General features: G+C 44.8%; 1 protein-coding gene across 2 annotated transcripts in view; it reads right to left on the reverse strand.

The window, feature by feature from the left end:
- Positions 1-15,142, reverse strand: part of RHBDF2 (rhomboid 5 homolog 2) — a 59,618-nt gene extending 44,476 nt beyond the window's left edge. Inside the window, exon 1 of one of the 2 annotated variants that reach the window (XM_028717017.2) lies at positions 14,607-15,137. The gene's annotated coding sequence lies outside the window, so the exon portion shown is untranslated. Of the gene's footprint in view, positions 1-14,606 lie in introns of both variants that reach the window. The other variant, XM_077924239.1, reaches the window with a different exon arrangement.
- Between the last annotated feature and the right edge of the window lie 10,102 nt (positions 15,143-25,244).

Raw genomic sequence — 25,244 nt, forward strand, 5'->3', positions numbered from 1 at the left:
ATGTGCTTTAAACTTGACCCTAATCGAACTAGGAAGAATGCAGACATCAAATATAAAATTTGACCAGAGTTTCTGAGTATTCTAAACAATCCCAAAGTACCTTTCTATTTGGGAGAGGAAAGAAAAAGCTTCACCATAAAAATTGACCAGAATCTGGATTAGACTCTGCCATCAATTCAGCACATATAAAAATAGGTTAGACAAAAATAGCACTCAGGCTCTGTGTTTCGTAGTGACATGTTGGTTCCATTTAATGACATTTTTTAGGACAGAAGAATTCCATACACATTCAGCAGCCACATTGGAATTAACATACACATGCTCAACAGAACGATATAGCTGAAAACACAGCAATTTTTTACCCCCCCCCCCAAAGCAGGACAAGGCAGTATCATTACACACCAGTTCCCAGGATACAACTGATAAAACAACTATTAACGTCATAGTTCTTTTTTGCTTTCCTTTAGTTTGCATTTTGTTCCACATGTATTCACAGGATGGGGAAGTTCTCCCCATTGCTTCCTCACAGCAGAAAAACCTCTGGGAGAGTTCCATGCATTTTTATTTTTTTTTAAGGGAGGGAACTTTCACAGAAAATTAATTTAAAATCAGTGTTAGGGGTCTGGCATATTTTTAGATTTCTAAAAGAAGATACACACGCAACACTCCTGAAAGAGAGGACAATGAAAGCTCCCTCTGCACCTATGTAGAATTTTGACTATGTTATGGCCTCAGACTGGCCAAGATCTCCTCTTTTAAAAATGAGCACACATAACTCTAGAAGGGCTTTCAGCATATGTATCTTTGTGAGCTACAAGAGCAATTCCTCTTTATAAATCCCCATCACTTCCCATTGAAGCATGCACCCTTTGTAATGAAAGAATTCATGTTCCATTAAAGTTTCCTACAATCTCAACATATGGGGGCGAGGCGTAAAAGCACGCACACCAAAGTTCAAACACTGTGCAAGACATCCCTTCGTCATGCAACTGGGGCAACACAGAGATCCTTCTGCACTGGACATCTATCCCTGAAGAGCATTCCTGGGCTACTAACAGTGCATTTGTGTCACGTCCCAGGGAACAGTCTCCCTTCAAGTTCACCATCCACCCTACTACCACTGATATGTATTGGTACAGCCAGAATGCGATATGGTGTGATAATCCCTTTGCATTATCCAGCAGGAGCTCGAAGTCAAGTCAGAAACATCAGGTCTTGGTTGAGGAACATCTCACCTGCTCTTTTACACAGAGAGCATCACCTTTCCTTTTGTCAAGAAGCCCAGCTCCTCAATATCACATGATGTAGACAACTCACTAGGCCACAAAGAGACAAAATAAAACTGGCCATTCTTACTTTTATGACTTCTTGGCACGGCGTGCCACTTGTCAGAACCACCTCTACTACATTTCCTTCCATCCCAACGCAACAAGTGGCCACTTTTATTTTTTACTTATGTTTATATCACATTTCCCTCCAAGGAGCTCAAGATGGCACCAATGGTTCTCCTTCTCCCCCTTCTTGTTTTCCTCACAACCACCCAATGAGTTATCGGAGGCTAAGGAGCAATGACTGGCCCAAGGTCATCCAGTGAGCTTTGTGGCCAAGCAGAGATTTGGAACCAGTCCCCCATGCCCAACACTCGAACCACTATTTCCCAAAATTCTAGTCCTCCAGAAGAAGTGAATGAGCTTCAGAAAGACTGCTCAGAACATTCTGGGGTGTCACACTGGAGCTGGGGAAGGGAGGTGGGGTTGGAGAAAGAGGTAGGGGGAGAAGGAGCCTGTGTGGCAAACTTTAACCATTACAGAAAAAGAGAGTGGGTGTAGAGAAAAATGGGTCTGACAACACTATTCTTCAAAGGGAATATTTTCCATGAAAACGGCACAACTTCATACTGTATAGCAGCTTTCACTTCCTGCCCAGATTTAAAAAGCAGGCTGTTCCAGCAGAGGCAAGCAAATCAGAGCTGGTCAGATTTACAGATAGCACATGACAATGCTTAGCCCAGAGCTAATAAAATAAGGTCACACTCATGTCAGAGCCAATATAATAAGGTCACACTCATGCCAGCCTATGAATTACAGAGATAATCTCAAATAATCCCCCAGCACCAACAACCGCATAATAAAAAAAATGTGTTTGACTGAGCAAGTTATGCCCAGACAGTTGAGGATGAACATGTACCACATGACCCCCAATGTTCCTGGCTCAGTGATATTTGGAGTAGTGAGAAGAGGTGCCTGAACCACAAGAGCAAGAGCTCAGCTGCCAACTGCCAGAGGCAGTACAGGAACATAGGGGTCCTCCAGATATCCTTTTTATTGTGCATTTGTGATGGTTTGTGGTCTTGACAGTACCGGGGAGGTTAGACACAATCCCACTTCCAATACTGTTTGCACCTGCAAATGCTTTGGGGCGGACATACTGCTTTGTTTCCGATCAGTGCACATCCCAACAATTTCAACACAATCCCACAGCTCAACCTACACTTGCCACACTGGCGCAAATCTGGCCAAAGTGCTGGAGCATTAAAAACAGTCCCAGCAGTGACCTATTTAACTCCCTCAAAGGGGCACCCAAACCACAAACTCCGAAGAGCCCAATCGGATTGCAGACATAGGCAGTTGCCTTATACCAAACCAGACCAGCAATCTGTCTAGTTTGGGGTTTCCCAAACTTGGGTCTCCAGCTGTTTTTGGACTACGATTCTCATAATCCCTGACCAGAGTCCTGCTAGTTAGAGATGATGGGAGTTGTAGACCAACAACAGACCCAAGTTTGGGAAACCCTGTTTTAGCTGAATATTGTCTACACTGACTGGCAATGGCTCATCCTGACTGGAAATGCCAGGGACCTTTTGGACGGAAAGGGCAGGTGCTCTACCCACCAAGTTACTGGCCTTCATCATGGGCACTTTTCTCTAGTGAACTAGGGTTGGCTCTGCAGCCAACTTTTACTTTTCTACACACCCAATAAGGAAGAGGAGCAAGGCCAGTCCTTTTGGCTTCAGGCTGCACCTGAACTCCAGCCGCAACAGCAGAAATCTAATATGTCAAAAGTATCCAATATCACACTTGTTTCCGGGCCACCTGCCAATGCTTCTGGTTTGACAATTATGTTTCCCTCGCACAACATGTGTTCTTTCCCATTCTTGCTGCGTGTCTCAGAACGGGACGGAATCAATAAAATTCAATGGCATGCTTTTGACTGGAGAAACACTTGTTGCTGTTGTTTACAGTGTGGTCCTATATGCATCCACTGAGAAGTCAATCCTATTGATTTCAATGGGTCTTACTCCCAGCTAAGCGTGCACAGGACTGCCATCTTAAATCTGGCACGTTCTCTCAAACCAATACAGTACAAAAACCAGACAGAGACCCAATGCTCTCTTTGTCCCACTCTTTGCAACGAAGAAGAAGCTGGTAGGCTTCAAGGCACACAACCATTCATACCACAGCTCACACTGTGAGAAGATCTGTGCTGACCAGCTGCTCAGCAGCTGCAGTCTCAGAAGTCGGGCCAAGCCTGCAGCCAGAACTTTTGTGGCTTGGGAGCACATACATACTTCTTTGTGGGGGGAGGTCACCGAGTACTTCTTCATGGAGTTTAGCTATGGAACTCGCTACTGCAGAGGCTGTGGTGTCTTGTGTGGCTTTTAAAAAGGATTCAACAAAGATTATCAGGAGCTGCTAGCCAGGACGGCTGTGGTCTACCTAAACTGTTGGAGCTCTTTGAATACCAGTTTCTGGGAATTGCAGGTGGGCAGTGCTGCTGCGATTAAGTCCTGCTTGCATGAACACCACAGAAACCTGGTCTGCCCCCATGAAAACAGGATGCTGGACTAGATGGGCCATTCACCTGATCCAGCAGGGTTCTTCTTATGCTCTTATGGACATAGTGAGTGGGTGGGTGTGAACCCATGCAAAACAGCCAGAACTTTTCTAAGGATAGGTTAACAGGTTTATATATTTGAAAAAGTTGATTGTACTGAATATTAATACAGTAGTACCTCAGGTTACAGATGCTTCAGGTTACAGACGCTTCAGGTTACAGACTCCACTAACCCAGAAATAGTACCTTGGGTTAAGAACTTTGCTTCAGGATGAGAACAGAAATCGTGCGGCGGTGGCGCGGGAGGCCCCATTAACTAAAGTGGTACCTCAGGTTAAGAACAGTTTCAGGTTAAGAGCGGACCTCTGGAACGAATTAAGTTCTTAACCCGAGGTACCACTGTACAGTCAAACCTCGGTTGTCGAACGTAATCCGTTCCGGAAAACCGTTCGACTTCCGAAACGTTCAACAACCGAGGCGCGGCTTCCGATTGGTTGCAAGAGCTTCCTGCATTCAAGCAGAAGCTGCGTCATACACTCGGGTTTTGAAAAACGTTCAGACACCGGAACATTTACTTCCAGATTTTTGGCATTCGGGAGCCAAAACGTACGGTAACAGAGGCATTCGGGAACCGAGGTTTAAGATAAAAATATCACATTTTATCCACTGGCCGGAAGACTGGGGGGTGGATGGGGTGGGGGGAGATGTAGGATATCGACTACTGCTTTTCCTTCTATCGCCACACAAGTAAACAAGCTGAATGCTTGCATTTTTAAAAAATCCCTCAAAGTTCAAGAAAGGACCCCGAAATCTCCCTGAGGGGGCCAAGTCCCCACAAATCCCTCTGGGGGTACAGTATTAGTTCAAAGTTGTTATAAACGCAGAACAAGACCATGTATATCAACCATTAAACATGGAGGTGTTCTAAACTTTCCTAATAACAAAGCCTGCAGTCCTAAGATTACTTACCTGGGAATAAGTCCCATTGTATTCAGTAGGACTTGTTTCTGAGCAGACTATGGTTAGGTTTGCACTGGAAGGTGTCTTGATGTCTATTGGAGAATATCAGTCATTATGAATCTACACCTCTCCTGTGTTCCTCCCTCCACCTAAGCCAACATCATTCAGTTAGTGAGGCCTAAGAAGAAAAGTTGGACCCTTTCAGGTCAGAACAGGAGCCTCTCCTTTTTCAGGCTTTCAGGTGCTAGCAGTAGAATCAGGTAGGCATGGAAAGCTGGGACTAAGTTAGCTCTGCGCATGTAGGATGAATATGCTGCAGGCTGTGGTGGCGAGTTTCTCTTGGACAGGAAAAGGGGAAGCTTACAGGAAGCATGGCGGAAGAGAGGCCAAGAATTCTCTGAACACAGTCAAGTAGATTTATGTGCAAGTTTCATGTGAAATTTAGTCAGATGCATTTCAACTGCAATAACAGCTCTCAAAAAGCAATATAACTGAATATTTAACAGAAGCTTTTCAAATTCAGAATTCTCAGTACAGTGGTACCTCGGGTTAAGAACTTAATTCGTTCCGGAGGTCCGTTCTTAACCTGAATCTGTTCTTAACCTGAGGTACCATTTTAGCTAATGGGGCCTCCCGCTGCTGCCACCGCACCGCCTCCTTGCGATTTCTGTTCTCATCCTGAAGCAAAGTTCTTAACCCGAGGTACTGTTTCTGGGTTAGCAGAGTCTATAACCTGAAGAGTCTATAACCTGAGGTACCACTGTACTTGTGCTTATTTAAGTTTCAGGTTTGGAGGAACCCTTAAAATACTAAATACATTGGATATAAAATGGAAGCACATTCATAGTTTCTTCTTAGCTATACCACTTTACATCCTTCTACCACTAACCCAACAGTATACATAACTAGGAATAATGTGTGTGTGTGTGTGTGTGTGTGTGTGTGTGTGTGTGTGTGTATATATTAGGAGAACCTTGTTTGGACATTTTTCTCCATTATGGAGCAACATGCCTTCCTTTGCTCTCCATCCCCCACCAAAGCTAGTTTCACTTCTAGAAACAGAATACAGTTGTCACTGCCCCCCACCTGCAATGTTGGGGGGGGGTCAGGTTACACTGTGGATCGTTTGCTTCCAGATATGAGACCAGCCATACATTACGGAAAAGCCATTACAAACGTTTCCGCTGTAATTATTCACACTCTTCTAAGCGGAGAGTGGAAGCAAATGAAGAGAATTTTCCCCAAAACGCATCTGAACATACCATACCCTCTGTAGCACTTGCTTATGAAGTTTGCAGGATTCTTCCACCAGCCGCTGAACACAATTTAAAAACACAGCTGTGTAGGGGGAAAGTTCCTGATCCGACAGGAGAATGTCAGCGAACACCCACCCTTTGGAAAGCAAGAAGGCAGATGCAAGAGCCTGCTGGGGATTCAGGGTGGGAGTCCAGCAGCTGTTGCATGGCTCTGGGAAGAAGAAGAAGAGGAAAAAGAAAGAGGGCAACCACATCCAAAACTTCCATTAGTACATGTTGTTCACAGAATCGCAAGGCTGTGAAACAGTTGGCAAGGCTAAGCAAGCACCAAGGCAATTTTCCGCATTTTTGCCTCCTAACAGAATGGCCCGTAGAAGACATCTTCGCCATGCCTGCTTTGCAGCTCGAAGCTGAAGCAGTGTTAGAAACTCAAGATATACAGTGGTACCTCGGGTTAAGTACTTAATTCGTTCCGGAGGTCTGTACTTAACCTGAAACTGTTCTTAACCTGAAACACCACTTTAGCTAATGGGGCCTCCTGCTGCTGCCGCGCCACCGGGGCACGATTTCTGTTCTCAACCTGAAGCAAAGTTCTTAACGCGAGGTACTATTTCTAGGTTAGCGGAGTCTGTAACCTGAAGCGTATGTAACCCGAGGTACCACTGTACACGCTAGGTGCCAAACATCACACAAGAATGCATATTGTAATAAGCAAACACTAGACTTCTGCTCCCACTCTGCTCATGCATTTTTCTGAAAGAAAAACATCCACGGATATCTTATGCTCTATTTTTTTACATGCGTATTCTTCCAGGGCAGGCACAGTTTGTGTTGAAACTGGTCTACTGGCGAGCCAGTCTTACAAACTTTAAGCTGGTGTAGATTCCCCCTCATCTCCTAAGAAATGTCCTGCTGTTTTTCTACTGCTTTAAGACGCAGATTTGATCATCAGATAGGCATTGTTTCCTTGTCAAGAACGTAGACCCGAATGCACAGATGTCCACAGCCTTGCTGGAGATGGGCATTTTGTCTCTGCCTGCTCCCAGGATATTCAGCTTGCACAATGACAGGTCTGTGCAGAGTCAGCTTCCTGTCACTAACAAGATGAGGCTGCCAGCACAGTGCCTGACTTCCCAGGAAGGGAGGCGTTTTTGCGCTGACAGACTTTCAGAAAAGCTGCAAAAACCAGTTAGGAAAGCAATATTGCAACACACATTAAACGGGTAGAATTCTAATGCACGATCAAGATTGGTTCTATCATGTTGGGTGTCTGGCAAATTGGGCTCTCCCTCTGGTCATCTCCTCATTTGTTTCAGCTCCTGTCCACTTTGCTGGGACCACAGATTCTGGCCAGATTGGAAAAGATGGCATAACTGACCGAGTGCTGAAGGAAACACAGCAAGTCATCTTTGAAGCCCACTTATCAGACTGCGTTTAGCTGCGGACCTTTTCATTCTAAAAAAAACTTTTGAGTTGTTTTCAATAGTCAGTGTTTTGTGAAGTTTTAATGTTAAGGTGTAGTGGTTAGGAGCGGTAGACTCGTAATCTGGTGAACTGGGTCGCGTCTTCGCTCCTCCACATGCAGCTGCTGGGTGACCTGGGCTAGTCACACTTCTTTGAAGTCTCTCAGCCTCACTCACCTCACAGAGTGTTTGTTGTGGGAGGGAAGAGAAAGAAGACTGTTAGCCGCTTTGAGACTCCTTCGGGTAGTGATAAAGCGGGATATCAAATCCAAACTCTTCTTCTTCTTCTATTGTATTTTTTAATATTTTGCTGGAAGTCGCCCAGAGTGGCTAGGGAAACCCAGCCAGAAGGGTAGGGGACAAATAAACTACTACTACTACTACTACTACTAATAATAATAATATTTAAACGTGGCATTAATGGTAGTGCTCACTGGGGCTGTCTTGCTACTTTGTTGTTTTGATTCTGTTTCAACATGAAAGGTTTAGTTTTGCTCATTTTTGAAATGTGGTGAGCACAATCAAAGCATGGGGGGGGGGGGCGGAAAAGAACCATGAATGGCAATCTTACCCAACTATGGGCCCTCCAGATGTTCCAATACAATTGCTATAATCTCTGATTATTGACCATGCTGGCTGGAACTGATGGGAGATAAGAGTCATCGGGGGCATGGGGGAACTGGAGCCTGACTGATCATGTCCTGAGCAGTCTAGAGAAAGGGTGGGACAAAAATGTAATACATTTTTTGTTTTTGTTTTATTAAACACTGCCTGCTACTAAGCTGGGGCTACAAAAACAAGGATATGTGCATTTTTGGAGAGTTTTCTATATTTGCTCCTTTTTATGCATGTATGAAGAACAGCAGGAAATACTACACAAAACAGGAATCTTGTCAGCTTCATTCTTTCTTTGAGCTTTTGTGCACAAGATACTGATCTCATCTGAGCAAACAGGAAAATGGAGGAATCATTTGGCACCACAAGGAAGTTTTTCTTCATTGGCCTTCTCCGAGCTAAAAGGTATTCACATCATTTATAAGTAACATGAAAACACTACAGAGTAACTTAGGACATTTCTCTGAAAACAGTGGCAAACCTTGCCACTATCCTAATTAGATCCAAAAGCCTTTAAGACACAGGTGGTGAACATCTGTGGCCTTCCAGATGTTGCTGGACTATAACTTCCCTTGTCCCTGAACATAAGCTGGGGCTGATGGGGGTTCTCTACCCCCCGCTTTAAGATATAAGTGTTGCATTGTCTTCCCTCTTTGGTAATACCCTACACACAACTTCTTCTTCAATGCAATCACATAGAATGGGAAAACAGAGAACTAGCTGGCATGTTCATATATTTTTAATACAAAGTGGGAAGTTAGACTTTGCAAGAAAAGGGGGGGGTCATGGTTTGCTCTTCCTAGGGTATGTGGTGCAACAGAAAAAGTTATTAAAACCCTCTCTAATAACTCAGAATCAGTAGGCAAGAAAAACACTGCAGAATTAAAAAAGGACATTTTTGTGGCACACTGAGCACATCTTTCATACAGTAAACTAGGGTCCACTTTGTCAGATGTAACAATTCTGCAGAATGTTGTTTGGGCCATTTAAAAATTAATATGGCAAACAGACCAATGATGTCTAAGTTACAAGGGAAAATTAAAAGGGGAGTGGTTTTCTAAAAATGAAGTAAAAGCATTACAGTGTTATTCACAGAACGCTCAAGACAAATGAGATCTCAAAGACAAGATGACTTTTCTACCAGTTTCACAACATGCCCAAGTAAACCGAAAGCAACAGTTTCCTCCACAGCTCTGGAAAACACAGAAAGGGCTTGGCTGATGAGTAGGTCAAAGCCTTGCCAAGCAGAAGCACTTAGGATTCAGCATCATTTAATAGCCTAATATTAATTGCTCATTATAGGTTTCTATTTATATGGAACCCAATAGAAGCCTTTTGGTCATTAAGCAGTGGGTGTAAGCCACAAACCTTATAATCAATGGAATTCACAGACAGCACCCATCAAAAGTGCTGTTTGACCAAATGGAAGAAACCACTGTAGCTGCTATACACAGCTTAGGCGCTGAAGCATTACTTTTAGTAAGAGCTCATGGATGATGGAAGCTACTGTTCTGTACTCTTCTTGGTCCTCATTCTTAGAGTCAGTTCTCAATTATTTTTTTTGAGAGCTAAGGACCATTTTGTATGTGAGAGTTAGCAGGTAGTAAGCATTTATAGAGAACTTTAAAACTGTTCATATCACTTTTGAACAGCATTCTCTCAATCTTGCCAACAATCCAGTATTTTTTATTTACAGTGATGCCTCAGGTTACATACGCTTCAGGTTACACACTCCACTAAGCCAGAAATAGTGCTTCAGGTTAAGAACTTTGCTTCAGGATAAGAACAGAAATCGGGCTCCAGTGGCACGGCGGCAGCAGGAGGCCCCATTAGCTAAAGCGGTGCTTCAGGTTAAGAACAGTTTCAGGTTAAGAACGGACCTCCAGAACAAATTAAGTACTTAACCCGAGGTACCACTGTATTGCATTTCTATACCACCTTTTTCTCCAAGGAGCTCAAGATAGCATACAGAGTTTTCTCCGTCCTAATTTAATCCCCACACAACAACCCTGTGAGGCAAGTTAGGCTGACTGGCTGAAGGTCATCCAGTGAGCTTCATGACTGGGTGGATGTTTGAACCCTGGTCCCCCGCAAGGCCTAGCCCAGTGTTTCCCAAACTTGGGTCTCCAGCTGTTTTTGGACTACAATTCCCATCACCCCTGAACACTGGTCCTGCTAGCTAGAGATGATGGGAGTTGTAGTCCAAAAACAGCTGGAGACCTAAGTTTTGGAAACACAGGCCTAGTCCAACACATAGAATCATGAACATTCAGGACTTACATCTCCAGAGTAAATGCAGTCTATCCATCTAGGTTTCAGCTTCTACTATAGGCACATCCCAGATACAGGCGAATGATCTGTTAAACACACACATACACAAAACAGCAAGGCAGAGTTCCTGGCCAGATGGCAGGAAGGGAGTTTTCCGCTGCATCACAACCCACACTTTACTGCTATGAGTTCATTTTCCAGGCACTGTAGAATGCGAAAGCCATAATATCAAATCAGATGTAGTCATCTCACCAAGTTTCATTTAGTGATCTCGGGCATGACTCTCTCATCACACAAAAATGAACATTTACAGCCTTACAGGATCTCAGCACAAGATACTTCAGCAACAAGACGTTACAGCAGCATCTTAATAATATATTTTAGGTTAATACTGGTTTTACTGCCGAAGATCAATGGTTCAAAGGCAGATTTTATTTAAGTTCACTGGCCTTGTCCAAAGGCTAAGAAATATTATTAGGTGGCATTGAAGATTAATGATCATATGGCAGGAAAGACTCTAGAAAGCGCTTTCTTAGGATATTTAAGTGAAACTGCAATAAACAACAAGGATAAATGGTGCATTTTGGAACTCACAGACTTGCACCATTTGCCAAACTGCAGTTTCTGCTTTCAATAACACATTTAGGAAATTCCCTGTATGAGTTCTTGAAGCCCCCATTAAAAAGCTGTTAAAAACCCCAAGTCTACAAGCTCACATAAAGGAAAATGTAAGCAACACATGTAATTTAACAAGCTAAAGTAGCTGTATCTCTAATCTCTGTAACTCGGGCTGATATTCCAGCTGTGGCCATTCCTGAAGCACAAAAGCCTGAGCACAGTGCTATGTGCATTGCTAGCCTCAAGGCTTGATTACTGTAATGTGCTTCATATGGAGCTGCCCTTGTATCAGGTCTAGAAGCTGCAGCTAGTGCAGAATGCAGCACCCAGGCTGCTCACAGGAGCAAGTACAGTGGGAAGGATTCAGTGCCTTGTTAGTGGAAGACTCAGATTTCTACAATTTCTTCAGGACAGGAGGTTGCCAACCTTTTCGGACCAGGGGACCCATTTTGAATTTTGAGAGACTGTGAGGGTACAAGTCACAAAATAGGTGCTATGAGGTATGGGTGTGACATAACACAAAATCAGAGACAGCCACCCTCAACAACCTTGTGCATGCTGTGGGAAGTAAGCTATGTCTTACCACAGTCCTAGCTGTGGAAATCACTAAGTATTGATTTTACACTTCCAACCACACACATGTACTGTTGCTGTCTCATAGCATCAGGGAGCATTCCTCCGTACCAGGAAAAATATACAAGGTGGTCACAACACTCTCATTTCACAGAAATCTCTGAGAAGGTACCTGCACATTTTGTTCCCTAACTTCCTTTCTAGGAGGGCTAGAGACTGACTTTTGTAAATAAATGAAAGCTCAGATTGTGGGGCACCAGTGAAAGCCAGTACAGTGGTACGTCTAGTTACGAACTTAATTCGTTCCGGAGGTCCGCTCTTAACCTGAAACTGTTCTTAACTAGAGGCGTGCTTTCGCTAATGGGGCCTCTTGCTGCCACTGGCACACGATTTCCGTTCTCATCCTGGGGGCAAAATTCTCAACTTGAGGTAACTCTTTCAGGTTAGCGGAGTTTGTAACCTGAAGTGTTTGTAACCTGAGGCGTTTGTAACTCGAGGTACCACTGTATCTGCAGACACTGGGCTGGTGATACCTGTTTTAGAAAAGAAGACAGTATTATACCACCTGAAAGGCAAGAGCAATTTTTTGCGATAACCTTCCAGGGACCAGAGTCCACTTCAGAAGCATAATTCTAACTTGTCAGGCATGTGAGATACACATACACCCACAGTTGGGTGGGATGGGAACAAAGAGGAATGAGGTCAAACCAAATGCTAAAAGATCAGATATAATTATGTATAAGAAAATCAATTGCAGTGACCATTGACAAGGCAGTGTTTGCAGTAGCACATACGGCCTTGGCACTGACAACAGTGGCATGCAGCATGATAAACATCTGTAATCTTCAAGCAGCAGATAACAGAACCGATGAGTTGTAATTCATAGTCATTTCACCCTAGTGCAAAAACACACATTCACCACAAAGCAAGATATGCCTAACCCCAACTGGGTACAGTTTAGAATGCACCATCATTACAGAGGTATTTCTTGTGATATCAGCCGAATGGACTAAGTTGTGCAATATTTGCAATAGCCTTATAACGTCTAACCACTAGATATAATGGATGCAGATTTGTGCCAACGTAAAGAATGCCAATATAAAGGAAGCAAATTTGCACACTCATTTCTCTACCATCACTGTCCTTTTCCACAAAAGACTTTCCCATGAGGTTGTAAATAATGCATCTGACAATCATGGCTATACATCTTCAGCTGCATACATGCCATACATATAAAGCACATTATCCCCAACCCCAAGAATCCTGGGAACTGTAGTTAGTGGGAGCTGTAGCTCTGTATGTGGGGTAAACTATAATTCCCAGGATTCTTGGAGTATCTACTTTAAATGAATGCTTCAAGGACTCAACCTATACTTTGCAGTGCAATAGCACCAACCCACTCTACTTAATAGGCTGTAATCCTATGCAGTTATCTGGCACTGGATGCAGCAGATAAGTGGTCAAATGTTCTTCTTGTACACTGAGAATGGGGGGGGGGGAAGCACCCCTGATTAGCACAGCCCTCTGCAATGCCATGTACAACATTAAGCAGAAAGGATCTATGCACAAAGGGCTCTGCCATGCAGTGGGAAACACTGGCTAATCAAGGCCCCCAATTGCAAGGAAAGGACCATACAAACATACAACTGGATGTGTCCATGACCTTCTCATGAGTATACAACTTTGGGACTTTTGATAGGCCATGAGACTGTAATTTCAGGGTCATAGGTTTGAGCCCCACATTGGGGAAAATATTCCTGTATTGCAGACTTTTTAAAAAGTCTGTACTTGAAAAAACTAATCTTCTGCAGGTAAGTAAATGTTATTCCTATTTATATCCATCTTGGTTCTGGTTTTTTGAATTGCTGCCTTTGCTGGAATCGGTAGCTCCTTGTGTCATGCATCTGATGATGTGGACCCTAATTCACAGAAACTTGCTTCATAAAAAGTTGCAATCATAAGCACACCTATCTGGGAATATGCCCCACTGCAGTCAATAGTGTTTACTTCTGAGGAGGCATGGTTAGGATTGTAGAAGCAATGAGCCTTTAAAGCACCACAAGACTCTGCTAGGATTGCCTTGCCGTTCTCCCCCCTCCAAAATTAGGCCACAGACCTTTTTGCTGTGTCTGCTGCAATGGACTAACATAGTTACCGCTTGTGTTTTATCATGATGGTGGCCTAATGTAAGTATGTTGTGCTTCTGTTTTTATTTATTTTTTACTGCTAAAGGCCACCTTGACTTATTTTCCCTTTCTGTATGCTGATAGAAAGCAGGATATTTGGATTATAAAAAAACACTTTAACCAATCATAAAGAAAACGAACGAGGACACAACCAACACTGTAAACTCTCTGTACACTTACTTGGAAGTAAACCAGGCAGATATCAAGCCTACTTCTGAGTAAATAAATATGGCATACATTTTCATTGTGAACTATTTTCACCTTCTGAGTAAATAAACATGTTATACATGTGTTATCCATAGCTAGAGGTTTCCTGCTGCTCGAACTTACAGAAAAGTTGGGGGAAAGAAAGAATTGGAGGCGAGATCTGCTGGTTTGTCACTGGAATAAAACTTCGGGGCGGGTGGGCGGAAAGAGAAGCCAAGTGACAAGGAAGAGAGAAGGCCCAAGGCAAGTGCATGATGAAATGAGGGAAGTTCCAAGCTGCATCCATGCTGCCTTAGTAGCACCTCATCCCCGGCGGGGAAACAGGCAGGCTGAGGAAGCAGACACAGCCTTGCAACATGGCCAGAAATACACACTGTCGGGACAGGGGCGGGGGCGCGGGGAGAGAGAAAGGGGAGGAAGCGCGGGAACAAAAAAGGCGAAGGAGGACCCAGGCAAGAAACCATTCACACCTCCTCAAGAAACTATTTCAGCGAGGGCAGGGGAGGAAGCAAGTGACACAGGCGAGAAAGGAGAAAGAGAAAGGAGGAGGCGGTGGTGGTGGAAGAAGCAGCCCCAGCAGCAACAGACGGGGCAAAGAGAAAGCGAGCGAGCCGCGCACTTACTTAGCGACGACCCCGCGGAAGTTGCGCTGCCCTCGGCCGCCTCAGCGCCGTCGGTGCGAGTCGCCAGGCCGTTCCCGCGCGCCCGCCTTCCTTCCACTCATCTGTTTCCGACCCTCCACTTCCAGCGCTCAGGCTGCGCGTCGCCGTTGGGAAAAGGGCGCAGGCAGGCAGGCAGGCGGGTAGGTGGGTGGGGCGGAGAGCGGCGGGAGGGACCGGATTGCCCCGCTCGACTGTCAAACAAGGAAGCCGGCGGAAAGGAAGCGAGGCGTGCTCGCCCAACACGAGGGCAAAACCACCTCCCGGCCGGGCCGCCGGAGCGCCTCCCTCTGCTGCCTTCCCTCCCCGCCCCGGAGCCTGCGCGCCGCCCCTCGACGACGCTCTACCTGGGGAAGGAGCGGGGCGGAGGCGCCGAGGGGGCGGGGAGAAGGGGAAGGGCGCCACCCCCCTTCGGCAGGTGAAAGGGCCCTGGGGCCTCGGGGAGCCGCCGCCGCTTTCCCAAAGGCCCCTCGCAGCCAATTCGGTTTGTCCCGCTCCCCAGACGCGCCGCTGCTTCGGAACGCCGCCCTGCGCTTCCATGCGCTTTTGCGCGCCAAACTCGGTACGGAATCGGGGCGTGGCTGCCGCGCTCCAGCCCGGTTACCGGCGAGTTTTCGGTGGGAAATCGGGTGCAGCTTTTCATTCCAGGTGTTGTGGACTCCGTCTCCTAGTCCCCACCCTCATCCCGTCCTGCCGCGGAGTTGTTCTCCAAAATATATCAAGGGAGTCTCGTGTAAAGCTACACTTTAATTCGGATTAATTTATCCACACACACACCACTTTCCCCGCACACCTGTTTTATGAATAGGCTTGTGGACTGGATTTGCACGCACGAAGTGTGTCAGGTCAGGTGTCTTCAACCTTTTCAGACCCAAGACTTACTTTTAACTCAAACATGCGTTTGGGGGATCCATTTCTTAATCTTTTAACACGCATGTGCGTGGTGGTAGTGCTTCTGTCGTGACCCGCCTTGGATCAGGCTGCAACCCACTAGTGGGTCCCGACCCACCCGTTGAAAACCACTGAGTTAGACCCAGTTGTGTAAATCATGCAGCCCCTGAAAGTAAAGTAATCATAATTAGCTCGATTTCAGCTAGCCCGTTCTGAACTGTGATGGCGGATCCACACCATAGATTCAAAGTACATCTATTGCACATTTAAAGTACATACCTTCCCCCAAAGAATTCTGGGAGCTGGATTTCCCTGTCACAAACTACAGTTCCCGGTACCCTTAAATTACAGTTCCCAGGATTCTTTGGTGAGAAGTTATGGGCTTTATATGTATGGTGTGGGATCTAGCCAGAAAATGCACAGCGGGAAATGCTTCCAATAAGCTTGCATAGGGTGGTAGCTGTCTATCCAGGGAAGCAGAAGAAACAAAAGGGTGATGACTTGAGTTTATATGAGTGCCATGGCACTAGAAATGTGCAAAATTCCTGCCTGACCTCAGATACTCAAGTGACACCAGATGGCGCTATGGAGTTCTGTTTGTGCTTTTACTCAATTTCTCATACAAAGTTTGCCACGCTTTTAACTGAAACATGTCTTTGACGTGTCTAGATCCAGTCAAAGACCCAGTTTGGCACACACTCACACCCACGGATTTGCGTACACCCACCCACACAGGCTGGGATCCTCAGTGGATGCTTTGGATACCCTCTGCATGCTTCACCTGGAGCAAAAATGTTGACAAGGTTGAAAACCCATAAACAGGACAAGCAAATAGCAGAAAGTATGAGAGAAGGGAAAGTTTACTGTTAGAATGTAACAACATTCTTTTTGTTTATCTCTAAAGAGGACACACAAAACTCAGAAGACAGACTTGTGTTAAGGAGGAAACATAATAATTAAAAAGGACTAATATTTATGATTTACAGTGGTACCTTGGGTTTTGAGTGTCTCGGAAGCTGAACGTTCTGGTTTTCGAACGCCAAAAACCCAGAAATAATTGCTTCCATTTTTGAACGCGCCTCAGAAGTTGAATGGCTTCCGCTGCGTGTTTTTCAATTTTTCCAATTGAACTTGCAGCCAGCCCTTTGCACCTCGGTTTTCAAACATTTCGGAAGTCGAACGGTCTTCCGGAATGGATTACATTCGCAAACCGAGGTACTACTGTATTTGATACCTTGTGTTTTCTGAGACAAGACAACTTCTTTACCCCGCATCTCTGTGCATAAACGAGTGGGGGGACGGACAATTAAATTAATAGAATTTGGAAATTATTTGTGTGCAAGCAGGACAAAAAAAACTTTGTAAAAAAAGGACAGTAAATGGAATCTGCAAATAGTTGATAAACTGGACTTTAAAAGAACAATATTTTAATAAGGGCCAGTATCAATTACGTTTGAGCATTCCCAAATTCTACCTAAGGAGAAAGTTAGGAGAAATAATCTATAATAACTTAGACAAAACAACAGCTGCACTCAAGGACAAGTGAGAGTAACAATTGCAATAGAACTGGAAGAGAGCAAAAGAACAAATTGACAAAAAGCAAAGATGACTGATGACACATGTGCAGGGCCGGATTTAGGTTTGATGAGGTCCTAAGCTACTGAAGGTAATGGGGCCCTTTATATATCCAGCTGTCCTTTGTCAACAACAAATTGTTGCTGTTTTTTGTGTTGAATATATGCTATATGGTAATTTATGGACCTAATAGGTATCTAAAGCCACTTGTACATGTTGCCATGCAACCAATCCATGCAGAATGTAGGCACCCTATATATATAGAAATGAGCAAACCAGTGATATTTTAGGGAGCAGGCTAGCAGGCGGGTCCCATTACTTACATCATAGGAGCCTACACAACACGAAACCCTGTTGCTGAATGTGCATTTTTTTTATTTGTTTTTTATCTTATATTTTGGAAATGTACATCCAGTTTTTTTCCTTTTAATTTTTTTGGGGGCCCTAAGCTATAGTTTGTTTAGCTTATATGTAAATCTGGCACTGCACATGCCATAGCATCCAAATCAGAAATAACTTTATATTATCATCTAGCAAATTTACTGGAAAGTGAAGAGGAAGAGGCCAACAGAGCAGTGGATAAAATTTACAGAGTGAAATCACCTTGTGCAAAAAGTAAGAGATTACCAGGCGACTGCCTAGTGATATCCATTTCCAGAAATTTCAAGGATAATGTACTGCAAGCCCACTTTTGGAAAGCACTGGTAATTCAAGAACAAAGAATCATCATCTTAAAAGGAAATCCTGGTAAGACTTTTTTTAAAAAAAGGAATGAATACAAATTGACAGAAGAAGAAAAAGGTTTCATTCCAGTGGGAATACCCAGAGGCAGTGTCGGATTTACGTATAAGCTAAACAAGCTATAGCTTAGGGCCCCACTCTCTTGGGGGCCCAAAAATTTTAAAGGAAAAAAACCCCTGGATGTACATTTCCAAAATATAAGATAAAAAACAAATAAAATAAAACCTACATGCAGCAATAGTGTTTTGTGTTGTGTAGGCTCCTATGATGTAAGTAAAGGAAATAAACAAGGATGTGTGGAAGTAATGAAAGCCAGATCATTTGTGAGACAATATAAAAAATACTTTGGACAATTAGTAGAATGTCAACAAGAGGAGGTGGAAGAAGGAGAAAGAGGAAATGCAGTTTCTGCAGGTGAGGCAGTGGCAGAGCTGGACCAGTGTCTTGCCTCGGTAATGGATGAGAGCCAACAACCTGAAACTCAATCCAGAAAAGTCTGAGGCACTGTTAGTGGGTGGTTCCCTAGACCAGATGGGTGGGAGATCGCCTGCTCTTGATGGGGTTACACTTCCCCTGAAGGAGCAGGTTCATAGCTTGGGGGTACTCCTGGATCCTTTGCTGTCGCTCAAGGCTCAGGTGGCCTCAATGGCCCAAAGTGCCTTCAATCAGCTTCGGCTGGTGGCCCAGCTACGTCCCTGTCTGGACAGGGATAGCCTAACTAGTGTTGTCTATGCTCTGGTAACCTCAAGGTTAGATTACTGCAATGTGCTATACGTTGGGCTGCCTCTGAAGATGGTTTGGAAACTTCAGCTAGTGCAGAATTCAGTGGCCCAGTTGCTCACTGGAGCAAGACAGTGAGCATATTACACCAATCCTGATCTGACTGCATTGACTACCAATTAGTTTCTGAGCCCAATTCAAAGTGCTGGTTTTGACCTATAAAGCCTTAAAACGGCTCAGGACCACAATACCTCAAGAACTGCCTCTTTCCATATGAACCTACCCGGACCCTGAGATCATCTTCTGAGGCCCTCTTGTGCCTCCTCCTTGAGAGGTCCGGAGGATGGCAACATGAGAACAGGCCTTCTCTGCAGTGGCTCCCCGTCTGTGGAATGCTCTCCCCATGGAAGCTCACCTGGTGCCTTTAGGTGCCAGGCAAAAGCGTTCCTTTTTAAGCAGGCCTTTGGTTGATCTGATTGACATCCTATATCGTTTTAAAATGTGGCTTTTTTGCCGGGGGCAGGGGTTATTGTGTTGTTTTTATTTTTATTATATATATTGTGGTTTTTATGTTGATCTTTTCTGTGAACCGCCCTGAGACCTCTGGATATAGGGCGGTATATAAATTCAATAAATAAATAATAAAAAGTGAAGAAGGAGAGTAGATAGGTAGAGACAGAGAGGAGTAAGGAGGAAAGGAGGAGGTGGGAGGGAAGAATTGTAGAGTAAAACAAAGAGTAAAACAAAAGTAAGAGTAAAACAAAAAATAGAGATACAGTGGTACCTCAGGTTAAGAACTTAATTCATTCTGCAGGTCCGTTCTTAACCTGAAACTGTTCTTAACCTGAGATACCACTTTAGCTAATGGCGCCTCCTGCTGCCACCACACCGCCGGAGCACAAATACTGTTCTCATCCTGAAGCAAAGTTCTTAACCTAAGATACTGTTTCTTGGTTAGCAGAGTCTGTAACCTGAAGCGTATGTAACCTGAAGCGTATGTAACCCGAGGTACCACTGTATCACCAAGGACTTTATCAGATCACAACTCAAATGGTAATCCTACATGGGGAGGTGAGATCACAATGTAGATGGAAATTGAATGAAGAAATATTAAGCAATATAGAAATAGAAGAGGAAGCGGGGAAAAAACAATTAAAGACTTTATTTATTTATTTATTTAAATATTTAATTATTAATAATTATTTAATTATTAACTACAACCTGCTGCTTAACCAGCCTTATCAGGACCCGAAAGAGGCTTATAGTAATTCAGTCAACACTACAAAACAAACATCCTAGAATGAACAACTGTAAACAGATTCTGAAAGCAAAGAATCAGCCCAAACATAAGGTCCAATAAAAGTTGTTTCATCTACTCCTCCTCCAGGAACCAAAATGTCTTCCGAAGCTGAAAGTTCTTCATCGCTGGAAGAGAATCAGCCAGGCACCAAATCTTAGGAAGGGAGTCCTAGAAGGTGGTTAGACAGAATGCCCTAAATTTCTCACTGCTCAGGGAAGATCACAGAGCACAACCCTAGGTGTGCATCTGATGAACATTGTTTGGGAGACATCCTAATAATATTCCTCACAAATTTGGGGGAAGGGGAGTTCTCTCCCATTTTGAGATTTGATTTGATTCTAAATGTGGTGCTGTATTGATAATGGAATCTCAGTAAGGCAAAAGTCTAACAGCTTGATACGAGGTTGAATGAAAAAGTCAAGAGGGAGCAGATAGTTTTGATATCACCTCTGAACTTGTTTGAACTGTTTGCCTTGCCTCGTCCCTGCACTTTGAGATGTGACAGTGTGGATGGCACCCTCTTCTCCATGTGTTTGGATTTATACTTGACCCTCAACGCACCATTCTGCTTTGTTAGATGTCCTGTGGTAGCTTTCCCCATGCTACTGCATTATTGCAATCTGGAGGGGCTCTCTTGCACTTTAGCACTATAGAAGAAGAGCCAGTGTGGCCTAATGGTTAGAGCGTCAGGCAAGGATCTGGGAGACCAGGGTTCAAATTCCCACTTGGCCATGAAGCTCACTGGGTGGTGACCTTGAGTCAGTTGCTGCCTCTCAGACTAACTTACCTCACAGGGTTGTTGTGGGGATTCAATGGGGGGGGGGAGAAAACTATGTACACCACCTGGAGCAGGTGGGATGTAAATGCAATGAATAAATAAAGTGGGACAAGAAAACAACCCCAGAATATTTGTAGCATGAAAGGATTTGTAGTACGCAGGATTTCAGTAGGGACCTAAGGGAAATTCCCCCCCCCCAAAAAAAAAACCCACACACTTTTGCAGCTGCAAATAATGACAAATAATGCCTGTAACTGCCCCAATATCATTATGAACAAAAATCATGTCTAGAGGAACTCTGAATAAAATACAGTGCTACCTCGAGTAACAGATGCTTCAGGTTACAGATGCTTCAGGTTTCGGACTCCGCTAACCCAGAAATAGTACCTCAGGTTAAGAACTTTGCTTCAGGATGAGAACAGAAATTGCATGGTGACAGCGGGAGGCCCCATTAGCTAAAGTGGTACCTCAGGTTAAGAACAGTTTCAGGTTAAGAACGGACCTCCAGAACGAATTAAGTTCTTAACCTGAGGTACCACTGTATCTGCTAAGAGGATCATTTCATTTTTCACTTATCCCTGCTTTGAACACCGGAGGGCAGCCTGAGTCCACTGTAGCTCTGGCTCAAGCATTTGCAAATGTTGTTTTCCTCCCCTTTCCAGCTATAATGACAGATGTTACATAAAGGCCCCATAGTAGATAAACCATTTCTCGCCGATGTTTTGGTACAAAAATGAAAGTTCATTTTTTCTGGAACATTTCCGCAAAATGTTTTCAGAATAAAAAGAGTCTGACGAGCCAGGAACCTATTTTCAGAGTCGGGTCGCATTTACTCAGATCTCTGATTCTCCTCCCAGGTTGGAAAAAAATGGCAGCAAGTGTCAACCTGGCACACTTCAGATGTTACTGGACTCCATCATCCGTCGGTCCCATAGGAGTTGCAATTCATCAATATCTGGAGCTCATAAACTTTGCTATCTATGGCATTACCGTAGCACCCAGGCACTTCGTAAGATTGCTAGGGCTCTGAGAGTCCCAGGGCCCTTTCTGCTGCCAACAGCATGTGTGGGGACTGCAACAAGACTATGTCCTGAGCCTCACAGGCTTGGAATGGCAGGCTGTGATGCAGGAGGAGCAGGAAGAGGAAGAAATGGAATCATAGAATCATAGAGTTGGAATAGACCACAAGGGCCATCGAGTCCAACCCCCTGCCAAGCAGGAAACACCATCAGAGCACTCCTGACATATGGTTGTCAAGCCTCTGCTTAAAGACCTCCAAAGAAGGAGACTCCACCACACTCCTTGGCAGCAAATTCCACTGTCGAACAGCTCTTACTGTCAGGAAGTTCTTCCTAATGTTTAGGTGGAATCTTCTTTCTTGTAGTTTGGATCCATTGCTCCGTGTCCGCTTCTCTGGAGCAGCAGAAAACAACCTTTCTCCCTCCTCTATGTGACATCCTTTTATATATTTGAACATGGCTATCATATCACCCCTTAACCTCCTCTTCTCCAGGCTAAACATGCCCAGCTCCCTTAGCCGTTCCTCATAAGTTATTGTTTCCAGGCCTTTGACCATTTTGTTTGCCCTCCTCTGGACACGTTCCAGTTTGTCAGTGTCCTTCTTGAACTGTGGTGCCCAGAACTGGACACAGTACTCCAGGTGAGGTCTGACCAGAGCAGAATACAGTGGCACTATTACTTCCCTTGATCTAGATGCTATACTCCTATTGATGTAGCCCAGAGGAGGAGGGGGCTGAATGGCAGGGAGCTGGGTTGGAGGAGAGGGGCTCTACCCTTTCCACCCTGGCTTCAGTCGCTTTAGAAGGGGGACCAGAGATGCCGGCTCTGCCTTCTGACCTGCTCAGGAGTTGAGAGACTTAGAGGTGACTGGAGAAGGCTTTGATCAGCCGAGGGGGGAGACTGAAAAGGAGGAGGCAGGGACCAGACCGGAAAGTGTAGCCTTGTCCATAAGGCAGATGGGAGCAGACCCACCCAATGTTGGTGGAGTGTACCCTTGCAAGCTTGACATTCCCATAAGGTGACAGAGTCTTGGGAGTGAGAACTCCACCTCTCACCCTTCAAAGCTGGCCCAGTGGAGTGGGAAGCTTATCTGGGCATCTTTATCATTTCTTGTCCTTCTCTGGACCTCCTGAACTGTGACACCTGAGCGTCGCATTTGCTGCCAGGCCTGTGCCAACTTCCAGCATCTACTGAAGACTCTTTGTTCCAGCAGGCACAATAAGTGAATTCTGATTTAATAGTTTAAACCAATTTATATTGTATTCCGTTCTTTCTACACTGCTTAGGGCCCACTGCAATAAAGCAATATGTAAATTGTCTAAATAAATGGCAAGTTTGAGAGAGAGAAAGAGGATGAGAAAGAGTTATTTAAAATGTCGGACAATGTGTGTTTTAGTTTGAATATGTACATAAGCAGCAGCAGTTCTTTCCCATTGCTCTGTCCCAGCTTCTGCCAACCTAGCAGTTTCAATGCTGCGGTGGGAAGGTAAATGGCATTTCCATGCGCTCTGGTTTCCGTCACGGTGTTCTGTTGCGCCAGTAGCGGTTTAGTCATGTTGGCCACATGACCCAGAAAAATGACTGTTGACAAACACCAGCTCCATTGGCCTGAAAGCGAGATGAGCGCCACAACCCCATAGTCACCTTTGACTGGACTCAACCATCTAGGGGTCCTTTGCCTTTTTACCTTTTACAATCAAGCAGCATATAAATTTAAATAAACTGTATTGGTTACAGATTATCTTGTTGGCACCGTGTGGTTTAGAAGAAGCCCTGACAGCAAAAAGACAGAGTTTGTGTTTTCCCCCTCTGAAAGTTGGCCTAAATTTGTATCTAAGCATAAACATTTGCCTGTGCAAATTTGTGTTTTGAGCCTGTGCCCTAACTCTTTGAGTACGTAGCAATGCCCATGAATGGGGACTTTCTGCATGCAACACACTGAGCTATGGATCCTTCCCTAAAGTGAAGTGTTGGACATTTGGTGAAGCTAACTTCTCCTTCTGCTGAACTCTGCACAAACCTATTCAAAAACTGGTCTCATGCTCTACAGCCTTTCCCGAAAGGCACCGGAGCAGCACAGAGGAGTGTTTGTCTTTGCCGCTCTCAAGCACACGCACACACTGCGGTAAGGAAGCATTAGTGATTACATTTGACTGCCCAGTGGGATATTTTTGTTTTACTGCTTTCCCAAAGCATAAACATGTGCCAGGGACTATGGGAGTACTCTACTTTAGTTAAACAGGAAGACAACACGCTTCCCCCTGGCACATTTTGCTGGAGCATGGTTTAGATGTTCTGATCTTTATTCCCACATAAATGTCCGCCCAGTGAGACATCGTGGCTATAAATAGATCCCCTGGTCTGGTCCCAGAAATAGGCCCCGTAGGGATTTCAAAAGCAGGAGGCACGTTCTCAAGATCCAGGTTGTACTGGGAGATGAAGTCGAGAGGTCAACAGAGAAGAACTTGGGCCTCTCAAATGGATAAACAGATGGGCTGTGTTTAAGACCATGTGCAAGCACACCCTAGTGGGCAGAAGGAAGGCCCACTGTAGACAATGGGGCTTGCTCCCAGGAAAGTGCACAGTAGCTTTGGAGCCGTGAGAGTACTTAAAGCTGTACCATTGGACTGCCCTTCGATCACAAAATACAAAAGCAGTAACAGCAACCGGGCAAACCCACTTGAGAACATAAGAGCCTGCTGGATCAGGCCAGTGGTCCATCTAGTCCAGCATCCTGTTCTCACAGTGGTAAACCAGATGCCTATGGAAAACCCGCAAGCAGGATTCAAGCTGAAAAGCATTCATCCCTCCTGTGGTTTCCAGCAACTGGCATTCAGAAGCATTGCTGCCTCCAACTGTGGAGATAGAGCATAGTCATAATGGTTGGTAGCCATCAACTGCCCTTTCCTTAATGAATAAAGAAGGTTGATCGCCGAAGAATTGATGCTTTTGAATTATGGTCTGGAGGAGACTCTTGAGAGTCCCATGGACTGCAAGATCAAATGCATCCATTCTTAAGGAATTTAGCCCTGAGTGCTCACTGGAAGGACAGATCGTGAAGCTGAGGCTCCAATACTTTGGCCACCTCATGAGAAGAGAAGACTCCCTGGAAAAGACCCTGATGTTGGGAAAGATGGAGGGCACAAGGAGAAGGGGACGACCGAGGACAAGATGGTTGGACAGTGTTCTCGAAGCTACCAGCATGAGTTTGACCAAAACTGCGGGAGGCAGTGGAAGACAGGAGTGCCTGGCGTGCTCTGGTCCAAGGGGTCACGAAGAGTCGGACACGACTAAACGACGAAACAATAAGAAGAACAACAATCCTCTTTTAAAGCCATCCACGTTGGTGGCCATGACTGTTATGTATTCATAGGCCCGTGTTTGCCTGAGCTTGAGTCTGGACTAAGGATTCTGAGCCCCTGTGTTCTGATTCGATATGTGATATCCAGTCACAGAACATTTCAGGATTTGGGCCTCTGCCATTGGCCCTTAAACTCTGACTTATGATTCGCAGCTTGGATGTTTGGACAGCCAATCACGTTTGGAGTGGGAGTGGCCCAGGCCTTCAGAAATGTAT

Source organism: Podarcis muralis, chromosome 2 (assembly GCF_964188315.1).
Source record: "Podarcis muralis chromosome 2, rPodMur119.hap1.1, whole genome shotgun sequence".
Classification (NCBI taxonomy): domain Eukaryota; kingdom Metazoa; phylum Chordata; class Lepidosauria; order Squamata; family Lacertidae; genus Podarcis; species Podarcis muralis.